The sequence below is a fragment of the Fopius arisanus genome, unplaced genomic scaffold (genome assembly GCF_000806365.1).
Source record: "Fopius arisanus strain USDA-PBARC FA_bdor unplaced genomic scaffold, ASM80636v1 scaffold00026, whole genome shotgun sequence".
In the NCBI taxonomy this organism is placed as follows: domain Eukaryota; kingdom Metazoa; phylum Arthropoda; class Insecta; order Hymenoptera; family Braconidae; genus Fopius; species Fopius arisanus.
The window spans coordinates 1162078-1170020 of record NW_011887765.1 but is presented as its reverse complement, the minus strand read 5'-3'; the positions used below and the strand labels follow the sequence as shown (position 1 = coordinate 1170020).

General features: G+C 43.2%; 1 long non-coding RNA gene across 1 annotated transcript; it reads left to right on the top strand.

The window, feature by feature from the left end:
• Positions 1 to 2425: 2425 nt before the first annotated feature.
• LOC105264995 (uncharacterized) lies at positions 2426 to 4682 on the top strand. The gene is made up of 3 exons (XR_892033.1): positions 2426 to 2503; positions 4116 to 4265; positions 4427 to 4682. It is a non-coding gene; the product is annotated as an uncharacterized lncRNA (long non-coding RNA).
• Positions 4683 to 7943: the final 3261 nt, after the last annotated feature.

The following is a 7943-nucleotide window of genomic DNA, read 5'->3' as shown; positions in this document are numbered from 1 at the left end:
TTGTACGAACGAGTGCACTTTCGTAATGCGGTAGTGTACGCGAAGCAGTAGCGGTTCACCGAACCCCAAACAGGTATATAAACGACAAAGTTTAGAATAATAATCATAACACGTTGGCACGAGTAGGAGCAACAAGCGTTGCACATGTACTCACTGTAGTTACTCGACTTCGCGTATCCCATTTACCGTTTTTTGTCTGAAAGAGAATAGACTTTGACTCCATTCCGACTTTATTCTTCATTAATTGAATATAAACCGCGAGAAGGATAAAAAAATGAATGGACAAACGCCCGAAATTCAATAAAAAATGAAAATTAATGAATATGTAATAAAAATGATGAATGACCTGACCGGGATCGAGGACTTTGAATAAAAAAAAATAATGGAATATTCCCATTTTCCCAATTGTAGGAATAACCCTTTGGAAAAATCCACCCTTCTCACGAATTCGTGGACATTGTGGTGTAGGAGTGGTGAAGGGAATAGGATTTGAGAATGAGACAGAAGAAACAGAGGGAAAGGGCGGGGAGACAATAACAGCAGTGCGTTTTCGGACAACGACCTGTCCCCATCCCTTTTTCTCCACCCCCTCAGGCTTTCGTCTATACCCCGACAAACCGCGACTCTCCCTTTGCCCCATTTTCTGGCCCTTGTCGAAGCCTCTGAATTCACGAAGCCCTTTCTCTCTTTCTCACTTGCATCCCCTTCCTCATATGCCATGGGGCTGACCACTGGCTCTTTCCCTTTATATCATAGCCGAAATAGCCAGAACAAACGACATGGAGCTCTCACTGCAAACCCCGAAATACCGATCCACTTTCTCACAGCATTAATTAGAACGACATAACGCATTGTGCGATATTACCCAACCACGTAGTGGTCACTCGAGAATTCATGGGTCGGAGGTTTTAGCTCATAGCCAAACTGGGGATTGGAAAGTGTCGTTCACCTACACTGGACATTATGGGCTTTTCGTTTAGTCTCACCATTCGCTATTTGGTGATCGATACTTTCAAACAGGCGTACACTGCGCCAAGATCGCATTTCATTTTCCGCACTCGTGCTTTTTTCACCTTTTATTTTCACTCACCGGAAAATAGAGGCTCAATACGCGAAAGCACCACCAGCTCCTCTGTGTGCTTTTTCAATATCTTTGAAATTAATTTTCTCATGTCTGTTGTTCCAGGTATTTGCTTCGGGACTGAAAAAAAAAAAATTGGTGAGCAAAAAAATATGGCAGCGAACGAGAACGGAAGACAATCCCCGATTATCGCTGTATACTCTTTCGTGCTCGTTTTGATGGTGAAAGAGACAAAGTTTTTACGTTTCTCGATTCACCGAATATTATCGTGCCTCCGGCTTCGGTTAGTGTTGTCTCACTTTATACTTCCCTCTAACGTCGACATAGGGCGGACGGCACTCCCGGTGTGAACGAACTCGAAAAGCCGAAGAGGAGGATAGGAAAGGATGAGGCGGTGGGGTGAAATTGGGAGAGAGAATGGTTTGATAGTAGTGGAAAACGTTCTATCCTCCAACCCTCAGAATCGCGAATGAAAAAAAAAACATGAAAAATGGTTTTGGGGCATAAACCCAGACGTTTCCCAGTGCGTGAGGGGACGACCTGAAAATTCACTCGTCGTGAGGGCATTGATCGCGAATTTCTGCAAGGTACAGAGTAATCAATATTTTCACTAATTAACCATTCAATTACCTCAATCAATAACGCAATCAATAAACAAAACGATTGATTTTTATTTGACTGGAGTAATTAATGAAATAATCCCATTAATCCACGAATTCTCAAATAAAAAACCAAAATTTTTTTAGAATTCGAGATCAGAAAAATGTTCTGTTTCTCAAATACCAACACAAGCCCAATGCGAAATATAAGATTAATATGTATAATCATGGAATGTGAACTCGAAAATTCTGAACCTAGTGTAAACGAATTCACTTTAATAGTTGGATGTCCATACGAACATGTTCGACGTGGATGCGTGTGGATCCTCACCGGGATAAGATGGTACAAGAGTATCGCAAAACGGGTGAGGGTGGAGGGTTGATGGTCGGCAAGCAGTTTCTGGTAAAATACAAGGGTGAAGATGGTGCGCCTCGTCTCATCCGGGATGAACGTAAAAAGAGAGAGCCCCGTGGCCAGGAGAGGGAAAGAGGAAGACAGAGGGTATGAGTGAGAGGATGGTTGCGTCTGGTGGCGCGACTTGACCCCAGTTGACCTGAAAGTCTCTCTCCTCTTTCCTCCTCTTTCCTCCTCATTCCTCCTCATTCCTCCTCATTCCTCCTCTTTCCTCCTCTTCCTCTGACCCTTTCCCTCTGCCACCTCCCTTCTTCCAATGTCGCACTATTCGCTATGTCTCTCAGTACCCCCCACCACATTCCACTCTTAACGCCATCTGTACAGTCGCGCGTCTTCCGTTACGCATCGGCTCGGGTAATTATTGATGTGTCCGCTGCTGTTGCTGCGTCATGAAGTTGGGGTGAAAAGGTATTAAACATCGGTGTTCATTTTTCTTTTTTGCGGGAAAAATGGCGAAGTCAATCCTCAAATTTATCAAGTTTCATTTGTGGGTATTGGTTTTCCGGGATTTGATGGAGGGAAAATTTTTGATTAGATAGCATTTTAGATTACTTGAGAGAACAGGAAAAAAGGGAGGAAATATCATCTCCAAAATATACCCACAGGTAGAAAATGCCTCTCACTTCTAATCCCATCATCCAATACTCTTCATAAAATCAATGGATTTTAATTTCATTATCTTTAACCCATTCCACCTATTGGTTTATCTTCCAATCTCCGATCGTTACATTTCGATTTATCTGATGATTTATTTGAAATAATTGCAGTAATCCAAAGTAGAATCCCAAATTTTAACAATTTTTTGAAATTCATCGGAAATTCGTACAAAAAAAAATGGAAAATAAGAGGATCACGGCAATAACTCAATCTCATGATCCAAGAAGTGATAATCATGTTGGATAATGATTTATTGAAAATCACGAGTCCTTTTCGGTGATAGCCTCGCAAACCCGTTAAATACGGCACGACCTGCGCGACCCACTGGCACACTGTTTCCATGCAAATTCTGTTTACTCTGTCTCACTTCTATCTCTCCCTTAACACGCATGCAGTATGTTCTGCACCTACTCTATTCACCTCGTACCCCCTTTCAAGTTCCACTCATTTCCACAGCTTTGCTCTCCCCCATGCGCCTTTATCATGGGATACACGTGGAAATCCACCCCTCGCGCATAAATTCGCGTTAATACAATAATATCGCATTGATCCCATCATCATCATCACATCAGCCCCAAAGGTTCGACAGCTGATAAAAATGACGAGAACATACGATTAAACACCGAGAATTATTATTGAAAAATTCTGTCCCAGATTTATTGTTTATTTCGTGAATGCGAAAATATATTTTTTAAAATTGGCAAGCATTAAGTTACAACTCGTGAAAAATCCGGAAATCTAATAAATTTAATTATTCAATTATTATTCTTTTAATATTATTGAATATTGGATTAATCCGTGTCTTGTCTTGCTCTCGTATATATCATGACAATCGACCAAATTTTGGTGTTACCTGGAAATAGTACAGCCCAGTAAGACCCTATATTTCTATATATAATATTGTCGGGTGGGAATAATTCATCAGCCGAGGTTATGGAATGATGAATTCGATTGAATAATTAATATGAACAAACGGAGACGTATATCTGTCAGGTATATATTCTCGGTCGTGAGCAGTTATGATGAAGTATTCAGTTCATTATGCATAAATAATATTTCCAGGGGTGAAAAGGACAGCTGGAGTTCCACTGGAGAATAAATAATTCAAACGATTATTTTTCCAACTCAAATATCAGAATTCGACTGGAGATCATTTACTGAGAACCTAATTAAGTGACAAATGGCAATTTGTCGGGATATGCGTTAGGGACAAGTGCCGAATCGTAATATCAAGTTCTGTGAAATTGTCGATGAGGGGTGGAAGGGTCGAAAGGGGCGGAAGAGGGTAGAGGGTGGAAGGGTCTGCAGGTAATTGCGTAATGCTGCCAATTTGTAGAATATATTTTTTTAATCTTTTTTTCAGGCCACAAACGCGGTGTGTTCCGAAGTGGAGAGAGAGAAAAAAAAACAGGGGAAACTGCAAAAAAAAATGAATACAAAAAGAGAAAAATAGGAGGAATTGCACTGGTATATGCGTGGCTTGGAGAAGCTATCATCTCCAACGTAACGTGGTGTAAGTACTCGTGTACGCGCCGACGTTCATAAGATAATTGCGTAATCTACTCCTTTTGCCAGCGCCACACAATCAACCCCCTACGATAGTATGTAACATTAAACCAGTACTCTCTCACGTCTTCTGCATTTTCTCCCCTCCCTCCTGTGTTTCTCTTTCAGGGCCTCTTTTATTTTTCGCTTTGGAGCACTCATACGTGCACAGAGGTGAACGCAAACCGGTGTAATCAGACGTCCAATGTCGAGTGCGTGAGGATCTTACTTCAGAATGATTCTCATACAATTACAAGAATAACAGGCCCTAATTTTGGATTTAAAACCACTGGAGGAGCATAAGCGTGACCCGGAGGAATTATGTAGTTACCAATAAAATTCACCATTTTGAGATTACGATAAAGTTTGCTTTAATGTCAGAATACTTGAGCATGACTCATTCTCAAATAAAAAACTTTTTAGAAAGTATTTCAAATTTTATTGCTTATTAAAGACCTCTCCCCCCATTTCTTCCTATATCCCCGCAGATTTTCGGTGCCACGGAAGTAATGCTAATGATTAATCGCATGCAACGCAAATTCAGTTGATATTTCCACCATTTTCCATTAGTGTCTCCTTTCTTCGAATGATTAATACGTTAGTGAGCTAGATTGGTTCGGGATGTAATATACATGATTTTCGGATTAATACTGAAAAGACGCGGAGGGATGGTGGGATTTTCACTGTAGGAAGTAGTTAAGTTCGGAGATGATGGACATCAGACCTCGATCTCGGTGGGGAGAAAATCGCAGACGGATGTATCGACCGCCCGGACCTGCCCCACGTCGATTACACGTCCCTAGACTTGTCCCTAGACTTGTGCTCCCCTTCAATGCGATTGTTCGATCCGAAAAAAAAAATGATCGGTTATTCGATCGACCCAAGAAAATCGATTTAAAAAATCCAACATCGATCCAAAACCGCGCGATCTTTAAAAAATCATATCTGAAACGGAAACCCGTATACCACCGCACTACTTACGTCAGTCCCTTATCAGGTAATGTTTTCTTATCTCTCCCTCATTACCCCCTCCCCGTCAATCCCCATAAATTCTAATAAACGTCAGAACTACCGCATTACTCATCCGGCATGCGTGTGGATTTCCATAATCCCATTATTCCTATCTCATACCTCTCGTTTCACATGAGACGTTTGTCTACCCGAGGAGTTCCATCTTCTCCACAATTTTCATCCCCCGGAATTCACGGAAAATCGTGTAGATACTGCCCGCGCAGAAAGAACAGTTAAACATTCTCCGTACGAGTGGATCCACCAATTTCAAATGGCAATATGTCATTCGAAGCACTACCCCACATCCTCCACCCACTCCACCATTCACCCGGTTTTCTCTTGTCTCCTGAAGATGCCCTCGTTAAATGGAGCAACAATACGAGCACCAGGGGGGTCGCAACGTGTCTCGTACCTGGTCTAAACGCCTCGTTCCCTGTCGTAAATGCAAGCGTACATTCCCCGTGGAATTTATATTCACCCCCGACCCCCACCCATCCTCACCTCCTCACCCCTCTATTTTTCTTTCTCATTGACCCCTCCCCCTGCCACCTCACCACGACAATTGGCAAAGAACAATTGGAAAAAAAATTTTAACGGTTTTTTTTTTCCCAGAAATGAGAACCCGACATGACAAACTACAGGACAATAGAAAGGCACATCCAAAGAATAGAGATATCACAACAAAATAAATATAAATGTAAAAAGTGGGTGGGGGGGTTGAGTGGGTGAGTGGGTGAGTGGGGGGTAGGGGTGTAAAAGTAGGGATGGCAAAGACCAAAGGGAGAAAATTCCAGATGGGTGGGAGGGGGCAGTTAACGGTCTGAGAGTCGGAGAGCAGGAAAATTTTCTCCCTCTGCCTCCTAGGTTGCCATTCGGGGCCCGATAGTCGGTCGTTAAACAGAGCCGGTAGCGATATAAACGGTGCTACGACTGCTTGTGTGACGACGCAGTCTCTAACCGGTCTAGACGCACACCCATACCACTTTTATACCACCCTCCGGCATATAACCCACCCGTCTGCCATCAGCCACCGGTCGTCCATTGCCACTCACACAATTCACTATTTACTACCCATCCACAATCTAATGCGGTACCCCTGGAGCTTCACAAACACTAACTCTCAGCCACTCTTTTCCTCTACGTCTCTTGGAGTTCAGTGGAGCGCAATGTGAAAGGGGTTGTTCCATTGTAAAGTACTCGATTGTTGGGGTAATATGGGTTATGGGAGGGGGTGGGAATGTGTGATGCGCCTTCTCGGGTCGTTCAGGAGCTGTATATTAATGGCGATACGAGAAGAAACACATTATTACACAACATGATAAATTGGTATGATGATTTTCTAGAATTTTGAAGCTTTTTTAAATAATATATTAAATACAACAATCATTACATTCATGAGGGTTTTCAGGTGCCAGGTGGTTCATGCTCTGTATCACTCTTTAACCACGTGGCTCCTCGTTTCGGGGCGGATTCAATGAAAAAAAAAAATGTGAATTGTGATGAAAAAGGGGATTGCCGTTTACAGGCTTTATTAAAACCGTTTATAGCGCGTTGTTTTATCTTGAAATCTCCACGACAGAGCGGCATCGAAATTTTTTTTTTAAATTCAAATAAAGCGTCAGCGTGCACCTCCACGAGTTCGAAATAAATCGATGGAGAAATTATAGCGAAATAGTCATGATAATATCAAGAAGCAATTGTCTATTGGTCTGAGGCACTCAGTAAAACCATCCAATCAACCAAAACAAATAATGAAAACGTTTTTTGAGTTCGCCCTTTGACCTCCCACCGTCGGCCTCTAAAAACCAATATCCGCTGTCACCATTGGAATTGATGGAGTACAGTATCCGCGATATTCTTTCCCTCCCCCGGAGCATCTCCACCACCCACCACCCACACGCACTATTCCCATCTCTGTAAAGATACACCAGTAAAACTAGTGTGTGAGGAAAACCTTGACACAATCCCACACACCTAGCTTCCCTTTTCCGTGTTAAAATCCACCAACACACGGATGCAACCTCGCACCCTCCCACCCTTCCACCCTTCCACCCTTCCACCCTTCCACCCCCTCTTCCACAAAACCCCTGGGTATCCAACAACCACACGAGCAAGTGAATCGTTGAGTTCACGCAGACACTTGCAAAATTACGACCTTCGCTCACGTCTGGATACATTGCTCGAGGGAGAGGTTTGAGGATTGAAGGGGGACAACGGGGGGTTAAAAAGAGAGCCAATGCCAATGGACGACGAGGGTTTAGAGGACTACGACTCCCCCCATACCCTCTTCCCTGAAAGGCTCGATAGTATGAGGCAAGACCTGAGGTGAGGGATTCAAAAGGGGGTTAGAAGGTGGATGGAAGGCAACATTCAGAGCACGATGCACATACACACATACCAGCAAGTACTAACGCTTTCTGGGTTTTACTGTTTGGAAGTCTAGCAGCCCCCGGCTATCCACCACCTCAATCCTCGCCCCACCCTCCAAACCCTTTTTTCCCTTCCATAAAGTACCTCCTCGCATTCCCTCACACATACCAACCCCTCGCAATCCTTCCTCTTCCTATTTTACCCTTCTCTCGCTTATACGACCTTCCAGCTACCCACCCCTTAGTCCACCAGACTAGCACACACC